The following is a 13,638-nucleotide window of genomic DNA, read 5'->3' as shown; positions in this document are numbered from 1 at the left end:
GTTCCCTTTCAGGATGCCAGTTAATGTGCCCTTACAAACACTCCCATAAAAGTCAAAACAAGGCATCCTTACTTCTACCCCGAGCTCTATTTTCCTAATAAGTTCCTCAGTATAAAAATGGGAACGCTGGGCTCCCCTGGTGGTCTAGGGGTTGACTGCCAATGCAGGGGCACAGGTTCAATCCCCAGTCTGGGAAGATCCCACAAGCAGCAGAGCAACTAAGTCCGTGCACCACAACTACTGAAGTCCATGCACCTAGAGTCTAAGTCTGAACACTGCAGCAAAGAGCAGCCCCAGCGGGATGCAGCTAGAGAAAGTCCAGGCACAGCAATGAAGACCCAGTACAGTCAAATAAATAAACCTTTAAAAACATAAAAATGGGAATATTGACAGCCAAATTTTACGGCACATTTGTCTCTGTCAGCCACTGTGCTAGCTGTTTTACCTGGATTCTCCCTGTTACTTCACTCACATTTCCTTTCAGTTAATTCTTTGAGTCATTCCCCTCCCCCTACCCCACCCCCGGTGTCCTCCAATAGAAGAGCTGGGTATCTCTTCCCTTGAAACAGGGCATCTAGGCAGCAGGTCAAAGACAAAGTTGAAAAATGAGCCTGGCTCTCCCTCTCAGGAGCTAACCTACTCTCCCTGGGAGCGGGATCCCCATCACATATTTCCCCTGGGACCTGTATGCTCAGTCACTCAGTGGTGTTGGGCTCCACGTGACCCCGTAGACTGTAGCCCACTAGGCTCTGTCCATGGGACTTCCCAGGCAAGAATACTGGAGTGGGTTGCCATTTCCTATCCCAGGGCAACTTCCCAATCCAGGGATCGAACCCACATCTCCTGCATTGGCAGACGGATTCTTTACCACTGTGCCACCTGGGAAGACTTTGGTACCTCTGAGCACTCAATAAATACAAACAGAAATAAATGAGCCCCAAGTCCTTTGAGGATGCTACTTTGGTCACCCCCGGGGGAGTGTTACAAAGATTAATATCTACCACTTTTTCTTCAGCATTCCCTGGGCAATTTACATACGTGACCAAGGCTCCAGCCTACAACCTGGACAAACAGGTACTCTCATCCTAATTTCTGAGAAGAGGTTCTAGGGCTCTAGGAGCTAAGTGGTTTATGGGGGTCTCACAGCAGGCAGGGGGCCTAGCTGGCACCTGACCAGATCCACTCCGCTCAAAAGACTAAGGAACTGTTTTTGTTTGGTTTTGTTTTTAAGAGACGGTCCATTAGTGGACAAGCCCCAAAGTGGAATCTAGGAGGACCGGCTACAAGATGATAAGTCCTGAGATTGTTCCCTTGGTGCCTGTACACTACCCACCCCTCACTTCCAAGTACAGTAGCATCCTCAGCTTTCTTCCAGACCAGTGGTCCCCAGCCTCTGGAATCTAATGCCTGGGGATCCAAGGTGGAAGTGATGTAAAAGTCATAGAAATAAAATGCACAACAAATGTAATGCACCTGAATCATCCTGAAACCATCCCTCCCCACCTCCCAGTCCATGGAAAGATTGTCTTCCATGAAATGGGTCCCTGGTACCAAAAAGGTTGGGGACCACTGTACTGGAAGACAGGTGTCAGATAAAACACCAGACGCCCTGTTACACCTGAATTTCAGATTAACAGTGAATAATGTTTCAGTACAAGTGTGTCCCAAAGAGTGCTTGGGACATACTTATACTCGACGAATACGCGTGGCTTATCTGAGATTCAAATCTGAGTGTTCTGTATTTTCATTTGCTAAATCTGGAAGCCCCGCCCTTGCGTCAAGTCAGAGGCTGCTGGCTCTAGGGCTTGAGTGACAGGAGTTGCCATGGCAGCCAGAGCAGACCCTCCCGGAGCATCTCTCACCACCTCTGAGCGTCACCTCGCCCGGCACGCTCCACAGCTCCACGCACTGAGCACCCCGAGCTACTTTCAGTTTCCTGGGTGCGTCATGCTGTTTCTGGCCTCGTCTCAGCACTTGCTGTGCCCTGTGCTGTTCATCCCCCTCTTTCCCTCCCGGACTAATTCTACTGATCCTTCAGATCTCCACTTAGGGCCGCTTTCGCCAGGAAGCCTTCCTGGATACCCTCCCACAGTCCCCAGCACTGGGCGGCCAGCACTTGCTGCTTTCCTCCCCACAGCGCTGCTGGTGGGTGGGGTGCGGATGCTGCACAACGTGGTCCCTGACGCCCAGGGCTAGCACCTGGCCTGGGGTAGGAAGTCAGCCAATGTGTACAGAATGGAGGAATGAGAGCCCAGTGTCCTGCCAGAGCTTGTCTTTTGGTGTGTCTACTTCCCTCCCTCGGTCCATCTTCACTCACTTTTTCATCTCTGCCTCCTCTCACCCGCCCCCAGAGGAGTTGTGAAATCTGGGGTTAGGTCCACAACTGCATTCCTTGCCCTCGAGGGAGGGGCCTCTTCCTGCCCCCGAGGGCTCATGTCCAGCCATGGGTCGGGGGAAGCTCTTCTCTGCTCTGGCTTCTGAGTGCCCCTGGTGAGTGTTCCCTGCGTCCCAGATTCTGTTCCTTCTTCTGATCCTCGGAGGAGTCTAACAAGATTGAGCACCAGGTTTGGGGTGCAGGGAGACGAGAGTGTCAGATGGCTGAGGGTTAGGGCAGTTGGTGGGGTTCTTGCTGGGCTCAGAACAGCACCCATATGCTGCCTGTTCACCCACCCCAGGCTTTGCCCACGCACCGCCTGCCAGGAGGAGAAGGCGGCAGGGAGCTTAACTCTTTAGGGGCATTCCCAAGTATTTTCACAGAGACCCAGGGCAGCAGCAGCAGGTGTTAATTTTAGTCCCCCGGGGCACACAGGTACTCACTCACACACACACACACACACACACACACACACACACACACACACACACACACACACACACACAGTCCTGCCTCTACACCCTTGCAGAGCCCTGCTCGCTTCCAGTTGGGGGTGCAACATACAGAAGGTGTCTCGTGGGGTGGTCAGGTCGGGGAACAAGAATCCAATGCGGGGAGCCGCGGGGTGTTCACGGCCCGTGACCAGGGTGGGCGCGCTGTCTTCAGGGGTAGGGGCGGGGGGTGGGGGTGCAGCGCGGGGCGCCGGCAAAGGCTCTAAGGAAGGAGTGGAAGGTGGATTCTGAAAGCTCTCTGATCTGACCTTTGCAGGCAGGCGGCCCTTCTGAGTCCTCTCATCATAACCCCGGCCTTCCCTGTCTGAACCCGATAAGAGAACTAAAAGGGGAAAGAAAACACCCTTGACTTTCAAATGAACTCCCCAAATAGACTCCCTCTCCCCCTGGCCGAGGGCTAGCCGGCGCAGAGGCGCCCACTTCTGGGTCCGCGGCCCGGGAGTCGCCCCCCACCCCTCCTTCCTCATCCAGCCTCCAACTTCTGGCCGGGCTCGGCGCCGATCGATCGCGGCAGGGGACTCACTCGGGGCGAAGCGCCGGCTCCAGTGGCGGCGGCTGCGGCTTCTCCTCTGCTCGGCCAGGTGCGGCGGGGGCTAGGCAGGTAAGGGGCGCTTCCGAAGGGGCTCGCGGCGGCTCGGGAGGCCTCCGCTGAGTAAGAGCGCTGACAGGTTTGTGTTTCCCCCTGCTCCTCCTCCGACTTAACCACACCCCGCCGCTCTCCTCCCCACTTCCTTAAAGGGTGGGGTGTGTTGTCTGCGGTGCGGAGCGTGTGTGGCTCCAGCCTCTTACCATAAACTCTGAAATAGACGCCGCTGCCAATTCCCGGAGCTGCACGTGCCCACCTGGGAGCGGGCCACCTCTGCCACCCCCAGCCCCACGTGGGGTCTCCTGATATTCTGTGTCACCACCGCTTCCACCTCGTGAGCAGCTGAGAACCCCCAACTCCTACCACCCCTCACTCTCCCTTCCTCTCCACTGGGAAGCTTGCCTCTTAGCTCCCAGGTCTGTCGCAGAGCTAGAGATGTTACCAGCCTGCCACACTCAGCATCGGTGTCCCTCCGGGTCTCTTCAAGTCCTAAAGTGCTGCTTTGGGGGGAGGGGGCACCAGAGATCCGGTGACTGTCACCAGGGGCTTTGGCAGAACTGGTCCAGGGGTCTGAAAGCCATGGACCAGGTCCCTGCTCTGCAACAGGCAGGACGAGAGGCACAGTAGTCACAGATGCTGGCAGCCTTTTCCCGTCCCCTCTCCGCATCAGTCCACTTGGTTTGTTGACCGAGAGTCTGGTTTACCGCTTCACTTAGGCCCGCAGGGCAGCAAGAGTGGAGGCAGTGACTCAAGGATACTTAGTAATCCCTTTCTCTGTCACTAGGAAGGTTCTAGACTTTTTCTTGAGTAGGAGCAGGTGAACAGGACTTAGCGCAAAGGCAGAAAGCTGGTGTGTCCCTCAGCATTCCTCACCTTCTTAAAGTTCCTCTCCGGAGCCCCCCCAAACTTCACCCTGTATCCTGAGAACTGGGCTCTCCCACAGTTAGAGGTTGCTTCTCACAAAGGCCTCTCTGAGCATGGCGCCCCCTGGTGTTGCGCAGCTGCCAGTGATAGACCAGTGTACACTACAACCAGCCCCCACCCCAGCCTCCAAACTCAGAGGACGGCCACCCCCGGGGAAGAGCCAGCATTTGGTTAGTATGTCTAAATGCCAATCACTGTGCCAGGGAACACTCAGTTTACTTTTTATCTATGTTACCATTTCCTTTCATTCTTCCCATTTTCTGAAAAGAAAACAGATTTAGATTAAAATGTCCAAGGCTGCAAAATCAGAAAGTCAAAGTTTCCTTCAAGTAGGATCAGTGGACTGTCTGTAGCTCTTAAAGTGCAGATACCTGGATGTGACTCTGGGGCTAATGAAAAATCAGAATTTCTGAGCAGCGTAACTTACACCCCCGCATGCAGCGTAACTTACAACCCATCTGTTGGAGCTCACAGCCTTGTTAATCCCATACACTGATCAGCCACGTTCTCAGCACCAAGTATTGCCGGGGTCTACAAAGCAGTGAGAAGACACACAAGTAGGTGCCCAGGGCTACCTTGGCTAGGGCTTGGGCGACAAGGCGAGTCAGATAGGGTAAACTGGAGTTAGTAGTGGACTTACGGGGGAAGATGAGGCGCTAACTGACCACTCTATGAGGAACTTGCCAGAGGGCATCAGAAAGCGGGTGACCTGATTGTCTTCCTGGCATGGGAATGAGGGGATGAAGGTCCAGTGGTGTGAAGGCGAGGGAACCTGTGTGAACTGTGGAGGGTCTGGTGCCAGGTCCTGACAGTGGGTACTCAAGAGCAAAGCTACTCCAGACTGGTTTAAGAAAAGGCGAATTTGTGTATGCTGCCTCCGTGTGGCCAAATCCATGAACTACACCTTCATTGAGTCCTAATTCAGGGGAAGAATTTTTCAGATATTTCGATTGTTGAAGTCTTTAGCAAATTTTTTTGAAGCTCCAAAATCTAGCTCCTGGAATTGTAGCATCACAGGTTTTATTTGTGAAAGAGACCTTGAGGAGTTCCCTGAAATGTATGACTCCATCTTCAGGTCTTCTACTCTGTCCTGGTGTCTGACTCTTTGCAACCCCATGGACTGTAGCCCACCAGGCTCCTCTGTCCATAGAATTTTCCAGGCAAGAGTACTGGAGTGGGTTGTCATTTCCTTCTCGGATCTTCTAGACCTAGGGATAGCACCCATGTCCGTTGCGCTCCTGCCTTGGCAGGTGGATTCACCTTTGACTCTCCTTTATTGCCCCATAGTCATTCGGTCTTTGGGTTCTGGGAATCCTTCTAAGCATCTTTCCTATTCATCATTTTCATTCTAGTCCTATTGCCCCTACCATGGGTCACGGTCTGTTTGTTTTATGCCTAGACTTTAGAAAAGGGTTCTTTTGATCTCTCCCACACTGCCATCCAGAGCTCAGTAAAGTGGTCTGATCAGGTGATGAGCTTCCGGTTGGCATCTGAAACCACAGGAATAGGTGAGATGGTCTGGGACAGCAGTGAGAGGAAGCAGAGATCTTAAGGTCAGGCTCTTGCCAGGAGCAAACTTAGTGAAGAGGCAAAAGTTGGGTGGGGGGAGTTAATGAATGAAATAGAAGTGAGAACATGGAGGCAGCATGCTGGCTGAAAGGAAAATTGAAGAGATGGGGAGCTGAGGTGCTTGTGAGTTGAAACATGGCTATTTAATAATTTGTTTAAGATGTGGTTTAAATGCACATGGGAAGGATTCAGTCGAAAAGGAAGACATGAACTTGAGCAGGTGGAATCCTTCTGAGCTCGTATCTCCTAATCTAGAAGATTAAGGACTACCTTCATTGCCTATTTCACAAGGTTCTGTGATGCTTAAGTTAACAACTATGAAAATACTATAAAATACTATAATTATTATTTTTAGATGTGATAGGAATTAAATAGGATGGGATTAGTAGGGAGATTTACATATGTATCTGTTATATGGATACAGTTTGTTGAGTGTTCACTCTGACCAGAAATTTTACCCATCATCTAAGTAATCTTCACAACAGTTCAGGTTGATTATAATACTCCTATTTTACAGAAAGGTAAAGGAGGCTTGGAGAAGGTCAATAAAAAATTTGTCCACCACCCAGGTGTAAAGAGAGAAGCTGAATCCATTAATCATTAATAGTAGGGCCATGATGGTAGTAATTGGAGTCTCTCCATTATGGACAATGGAGTTAAATCAATGGAGTTAAATTTACTATTACATTTCATTTTAAAAGGACAACATGGTTATAAGTGTCCTGAACAATAAACAAAGAAAAAACTCGTGGGCACAAGGACTAAATAATTAAGTTGTTCACGACCCAAAGCCATCTGCCTCTAATTTAACCAGGTACCACTAGGTGTACCAAATGGGCCACGGTTGAAGCCAAAATGAAGGACTCAAAACCATGCCCTTGACTTCTAAAGAATCCTTTATTCTATCCACAAAAGCACTCCTGCTTGTCCTCCTCTCTTCGCTTATAGTAGTATCCCTGATTTTTAGTTGGCCAGAGGCTGCGCAAAATAAAGACTGCCTGTCCCAGTCTGCCTTGCAAGCGTGACTGGGTGATTATGTTCTGGGTGATGGCTGGTGATACATATGTGCACAGCATGAGGACCAAGCCCTTCAGGTCAATGCGCATGCCTGCCACTAGTCCCTTTTCCACTTCCACCTGATGATGGACCCTGAAGCAGTCTTCTTGGCCTGAGGGTTTGAGAAGAGCTAAGCAACAAGAAAGACGAAGCCTGGGTCCCTATTGAATGCCATCAAGCCACCATGCTGGTCCCAGACTTGGCCTGGGCCTGGGTAAACTTTTTACATGAGAGAGAAAGAAACACTTCAGTTGTTCGGGTTACTACTGCCTTGAGGCTTTTCTGTTGAAAACCAAAGCCAAAACTGCACCCTTTAGCCCATTTAAATATACCATCATTTAAAAAAATAAACAAATTAAGGCAGAACCTCAACATCCCCATCTATAAAATGGGAATAATTGACTGGGTTGTGAGAAGACTAGAAATAATATATTGAAGTTTTCTTACTAGTGCTATGGTTCATAATGGACAATAATGGGAGGTATTACAACCTGTTGTAAGTTTAAAAAATGTGTTCCTGAGATAAAAATGATGGTTACTTTGAAATATTCCATACCCTGCCTCCAACAGTGTAGGGGAAAAGAGAAATAAAAACAGAAAAATTTAGAACTGACATAAGAAGAATGATTGGTATGTGGGGGTTAATTACACTATTCTCTCTAACATTGTGTTTGAAAATATTCATAGTAGAAAAGTTAAAATAAATAAAATCTTTCCACGGGGGTGGGGGGGAAGAATTCTTGGACATAATCCAAAGTGTCTCCTTTGGAAAAATAAAATGATATTAAATGCACTGAGAAGTTAATTTGGGTACCCAAGTGGAAGGGCAGATGGATAAGATAGAAGCGTGTTTTCATTTTCAACAGTTTCCACAGCCTGGGGCACTGCTGCCAGCCCTTCTGTAGCCCCTCAAGGTGGAGGCAGGTTGGTGGACTCTGGGATGCTCCTGGGGGCTGCCTGCATGGAGGGGAGCCCGCCGTGCCCACTCGGGGTCAGCTCTGTGTCCTGTGACTTTTACTTTGGTTTTCAATCCTTAACCCACCTGTGGATGAACTCACCAGGTCCCCCCACCTCCAGCCTATGGAAAAGCTCTGAAGTAACAAATGACTGTGTGAATCTTGTTTTGCCATTGTTGATGCCAGAGATTCTAACACACATGGCTATCAGCTCCCAGCCCACACTATGCTAGAAGTATCAACTAGGAAGGAAGTGCAGGTTGCTGTAGGCAGGCTCTAATAAACAAAGAAAGAAAGAAAGCCCAGCCGATGCAAGAACCTGCAAATCACAGGCATCTGTGGCCACTGAAGGGGCAGAGACAAAGAATCCTGCACACTTCATTAACTTCTTAGGGCACCCCGTTATTACCCAGCCTAGCCTAGTGATTATTGTCTATTTTGGTAAGTCATGAAGAAAAGTTAAAATGATATTCTGCATCCTCTATTTTAGAGAGAGAAAAGCACATGATGTAATTCAAAAAATTTTCTGTTGAAAATGTTTGCCATAAAATAATCGGGGGCTTAAAGATAAATTTTAGAAAAAGAAAAAAAAAGATAAATTTTAGGAACATGGAACATCGGTTTAGATTTCATTTTGTCAAGTTGTCAAGTTGCAGTCTGTACCAGGGTATTTTTACCACCCTCGCTCCTTCACAAGGAGTAGCAGTAATGTGCGGGCTTCACTGGGGACCTCCAAGTGTTGGTGTTAGTTGCTCATTTGTGTCTGACTCCTTGCGACCCCATGGACTAAGGCCTGCCAGGCTCCTCTGTCCATGAGATGCTCCAGGCAAGAATACTGGAATGAATAGCCATTCTCTTCTCCAGGGGATCTTCCAGACCCAGGGATCGAACCCAGGTCTCCTGCGCTGGAGGCAGATTCTTTACTGTCTGAGCCACAGGGGGACCTCCAAACAACGGGTCAAAACCCCAAATGCTAATGGAGGCAGGGAGTGTGAGGGACGCTGATGGAGGCAGGGAGTGTGAGGGATGCTGATGGAGGCAGGGAGTGTGAGGGAAGCTGGCTGGATGGGGAACATGGCAAACAGAAACAAATGTTCCTCCTACAGGGAGCAGCTGCTATTCAGCTCAAGTCTCCTGCCATGTAGGAGAGGGAGCTTAATGTGGCAATTGTAGGCAGATCTTTCCTTCTTTAAGAGCAAAGGCAGACTGATTATTCGAAAAGGAAATTAAGAAAATATTTTCATTTATAATAGTATGAAAAAGCATAAAATGGAGGCAAAAGACTTGTACACTGAAAAGTGTAAAACACTGCTGTAAGAAATCATCAGTTCAGTTCAGTTCAGTCGCTCAGTTGTGTCTGACTCTTTGTGATGTCGTGGACTGCAGCATGTCAGGCTTCCCTGTCCATCACCAACTCCCGGAGATTCCTCAAACTCATGTCCATCGGGTCAGTGATGCCATCCAACCATCTCATCCTCTGTCATCCCCTTCTCCTTCTGCCTTTGATCTTTCCCAGCTTTAGGTTCTTTTTCAATGAATCTGCTCTTTGCATCAGGTGGCCAAAGTATTGGAGTTTCAGCTTCAACATCAGTCCTTCCAATTAATATTCAGGACTGATTTCCTTTAGGATGGACTGGTTGGATCTCCTTGCAGTCCAAGGGACTCTCAAGAGTCTTCTCCAACACCACAGTTCAAAAGCATCAATTCTTTGACACTCAGCTTTCTTTATGGTCCAACTCTCACATCCATACTTGACTACTAGAAAAACCATAGCTTTGACTAGACAGTCCTTTGTTGGCAAAGATATACCTCTGCTTTTTAATATGCTATCTAGGTTGGTCATAGCTTTTCTTCCAAGGAGAAAGTGTCTTAATTTCATGGCTACAGTCACCATCTGCAGTGATTTTGGAGCCCAAGAAAATAAAGTCTGTCACTGTTTCCATTGTTTCCCCATCTGTTTGCCATTAAGTGTTGGGACCAGGTGCCATGATCTTCATTTTTTGAATGCTGAGTTTTAGGCCAGCTTTTTCACTCTCCTCTTTCACTTTCATCAAGAGGCTCTTCAGTTCCTCTTAGTTTTCTGCCATAAGGGTGGTGTCATTTGCGTATCTGAGGTTATTGATATTTCTCCTGGCAATCTTGATTCCAGCTTGTGCTTCATCCAGCCCAGCATTTTGCATGATGTACTCTGCATATAAGTTAAATAAACAGGCTGACAATATACAGCTTTGACATACTCCTTTCCAAATTTGGAAGTAATCATAGTACACAAGTAAATGGAAAGATATCCTGCATTCATAGATTGGAAGACAATATTGTTAAGATGGCAATACTACTCCCAAGCTGTCTACGGATTAATGCAATCCCTATGAAAATCTGAACACCATTTAATACAGAAATAGATAAAAAACCATCCTAAAATTCATATGGAATCTGAACAGACCCCAACAGTCAAAATAATCTTTGAAAACAAAAACAGAGTTGGAGGTCTCATACTTCCAGATTTATAAACTTGTTATAAAGCTGCAGTAATCAAAACGGTAAGGTATCAGCATAAAGACAGGCATATAGGCCAGTGCAATAGAGAGTTAAGAAATGAACCCTTGAATATACGGTCAAACGGTCTTCAACAAGGGTGCCAAGACCATTCAATGGGGAAAGGACAGTCTCATCAACAAATGGTGGTGTGAAAACTGGATATCCACATACAAAAGAATGAACTTGGACCCTTTCTTTACTTCATGTACAAAAAATTAATTCAAAATAGAATGAAGACTTACACATAAGACCTAAAACTAAAAAGTTCTTAGAAGAAAACATAGGGAGAAAATTTCATGACATTGGGAATTATTTCTTGGACATGACGTCAAAAGCATAGGCAACAAAAATAAAAGAGATAAATTTGACTACATCAAACTAAAAATATTCTGTTCAGCAAAATGGATGGCAACAAAATGATAGAATGGGAGAAGATATTTTTCAAGTGATCTGGAAAGGGGATAATACTCAGAATATATGAAGTACTCATACAACTCAACAACAAAAACATCAAATAACCTGATTTTAAGAGGGGCAAAAGACTTAATAGGCATTTCCCTAAAGATGATACCCAGGTGGGCAACAAGCACAGAAAAAGATGTTCAACATCACTAATCAATAGGGAAATGCAGATCAAAAACACACGCAGATGTTACCTCACATCCATTAGGATGCCTACCACTAAAAGAAAGAAAGAAAATAACAAATGTTGGCCAGGAGGTAGAGAAATTTGGAATCCTTGGGCACTGTTGTTGGGAATGTTAAGATGGTGAACCTAGGTAAAATCAATCCAGGGATTCCACTTCTAGGCATGTACTCTAAAGAATTGAAGACGGGGTCCCAAAGAGATATTTGTACACTCATGTTCAGAGCAGCATCATTCACAATAGCCATAAGGTGGGAGCAATCCAAATGTCCATCAACAGATGAATGGGTTAGCAAAAATATGGTACATATATACAGTGGAATACTATTCAGCTTTAAAAAAGGAGGGAAACTCTAAGATATGCTACCAGATGAATGAACTTTGAGAACATTATGCTTAGTGAGATAAGCCAGTCACAAAAAGACAACTACTATTTGATTTCCCATACCTGCGGTACCTAGCCTAGTCAAATTGTTAGAGACCTAAAGTAGACTGGTGGTTGCCAGGGAGAGGGAAAGGAGGAAGAGGCTATTTGTTTAAAGGATTCAGAGTTTCAGTTTTACAAGATGAGAAGTTCTGGGTATTGTGTTGCACAATAATGGGAATATACTTCATACTACTAAACTGTACTTAAAAATGCCTAGGATGGCCAATTTTATGCTTATTTTAGCACAATTAAATTTTTTTTTAAACAATGGGAAAGCAAAGTTAAAAAAATTTTTATGGGAAATTTCCCAATTTGCATATGATGGCAACTGTTTTTAGCCTCTAGTTGCCTATCTCGTGGTGATTTCCCCCTCTTTGGTAATAAATAGCCAAGCCCCAGATGTATCTCAGTGACGATCCCTGCAGCACTTGATTCAGGTAAAACCTAATTGATTCACATCAGTCATAGTGGGCACATCTCCCTTGCTGGTGATGGATTTCAGGGTGGGCATGTAACCCAGTTCTGACCCATAAGGTGTGAGGGAAGGTCTTCTGAAGGTTTGGAGGGCTGGTTTTTGAACCAGTCCACTCCAATATTCTTGCCTGGAAAATTCCGTAGATTGAGGAGCCTGGTGGGCTACAGTCCACGGGGTCGCAAAGAGTCGGACACAACTGAGCGACTTCTCTTTCGCTTTCTTTTCGCAGCTTTGTAACAAACCTTTGGCTTAGTAGGTCAGAGACATACTAAGGAGAAATGGTCCTTTCCATTACTGGACATTGGTTTATATCAGGATAAGATGCCTGGGGCAGCGCAGTAATTTTCCAACCCAAAGGCAGCCATGGGCAGACCAGAAAAATGGAAAGAATCCGGGGGTCTCGGTGTCACTGGGTTGGATGTAGCCTTCTTGCCTCTAGACTTTCTGTTATGTGAGGTCTTCCATGCTCTTACTATTGGGTTGCAATTTACAAGTGGCAGCTTAGAAGATCATAAGTGATACAGAGGGGGAAAAAGCATATGGATCCAATAAAAGAAGTCTGCAACTTAATCTGATCCAGAGGCCAGTGATTCACTATCTCAGGTGTTTCTCTTTTGTTTTTGTTGGTTTGTCACTAAGCCATGTCTGACTTCTTGTCACCCCGTGGCCTGTAGCCCGCCAGGCTCCTCTGTCGATGGGATTTCCCAGGCAAGAATACTGGAGAGGGTTGCCATTTCATGTTTCCCTAGTCACTTGCATTAAGGACTATTTCTTAGGACAGCTCTCCCTGCATTAGCCAAGCGAACTCAGAGCCCCACGGTCCCCACTCCCAGCTCCTTTTCTTCATGGTGTAGGCCAGAGAGAAGGCCGGAGCCACCAGTGTGTCCGTCATCAAGCAGGAGACTACAGTGATTTCCTCAAAGATGTCCTGGGTAACATTGCTGAACAAGTTCAAGTATGTCGGCATCTCTGGTTGCTTGTTTCTAAAAATGCTACTTCCAGCTACATGCTACTTCCAGCTCTGTAATTGTCAAATATAGAAGTCATCTTCCTTATCCCTATAATATTCTCCAACAGTAAATCTGCTTTGTCTGGTATTAATAGGGCCACTCCTAGGACTCCCTGACAGTCCTGTGGTTAAGACTTCACCTTCCAGTGCAGGGGGTATGGGTTCAACCCCTGGTTGAGGAGCTAACATCCCACATGCCTCGTGGCGAAAAAACCAAAACCAAAACATAAAACAGAAGCAATACTGGAACAAATTCAATAAAGATTTAAAAAATGGTCCACATCAGGGGAAAACATATCTTAAAAAATAGGGCCACTCCAGCTTTCTTTGATTCAGGTTGGTGTGGTATAACTTTTCCTATTCTTTTACTATTAGCTTACCTGTAGGTTTATATTTGAAGTGGTTTCCTTATATAGTTGAGTCTTGCCTTTTTATCTAACCTAACAATCTCTGCTTTTTATTTGCAGTTGTCACTTTCTAATCAACTGCTTTAAAAGAGGGAGAGAAAAAAATCACTCTTCTTTCTGTACCTAGGAATATATATATTTTTCTCCTAACACAACATT

At 46.5% G+C, this 13,638-nt stretch overlaps 1 protein-coding gene across 3 annotated transcripts in view; it reads right to left on the bottom strand.

The window, feature by feature from the left end:
* Positions 1-3,546, bottom strand: part of PTK2B (protein tyrosine kinase 2 beta) — a 135,187-nt gene extending 131,641 nt beyond the window's left edge. For 2 of the 3 annotated variants that reach the window (XM_065946666.1, XM_065946668.1), the window contains exon 1: positions 3,410-3,546. The gene's annotated coding sequence lies outside the window, so the exon portion shown is untranslated. The remainder of the gene's footprint in view (positions 1-3,409) is intronic. The other variant, XM_065946669.1, reaches the window with a different exon arrangement.
* Positions 3,547-13,638: the final 10,092 nt, after the last annotated feature.

This window comes from Muntiacus reevesi, chromosome 10, assembly GCF_963930625.1.
Source record: "Muntiacus reevesi chromosome 10, mMunRee1.1, whole genome shotgun sequence".
In the NCBI taxonomy this organism is placed as follows: domain Eukaryota; kingdom Metazoa; phylum Chordata; class Mammalia; order Artiodactyla; family Cervidae; genus Muntiacus; species Muntiacus reevesi.
Note: the sequence above shows the minus strand (reverse complement) of the source record. Positions and strands in the feature narration are given on the sequence as shown.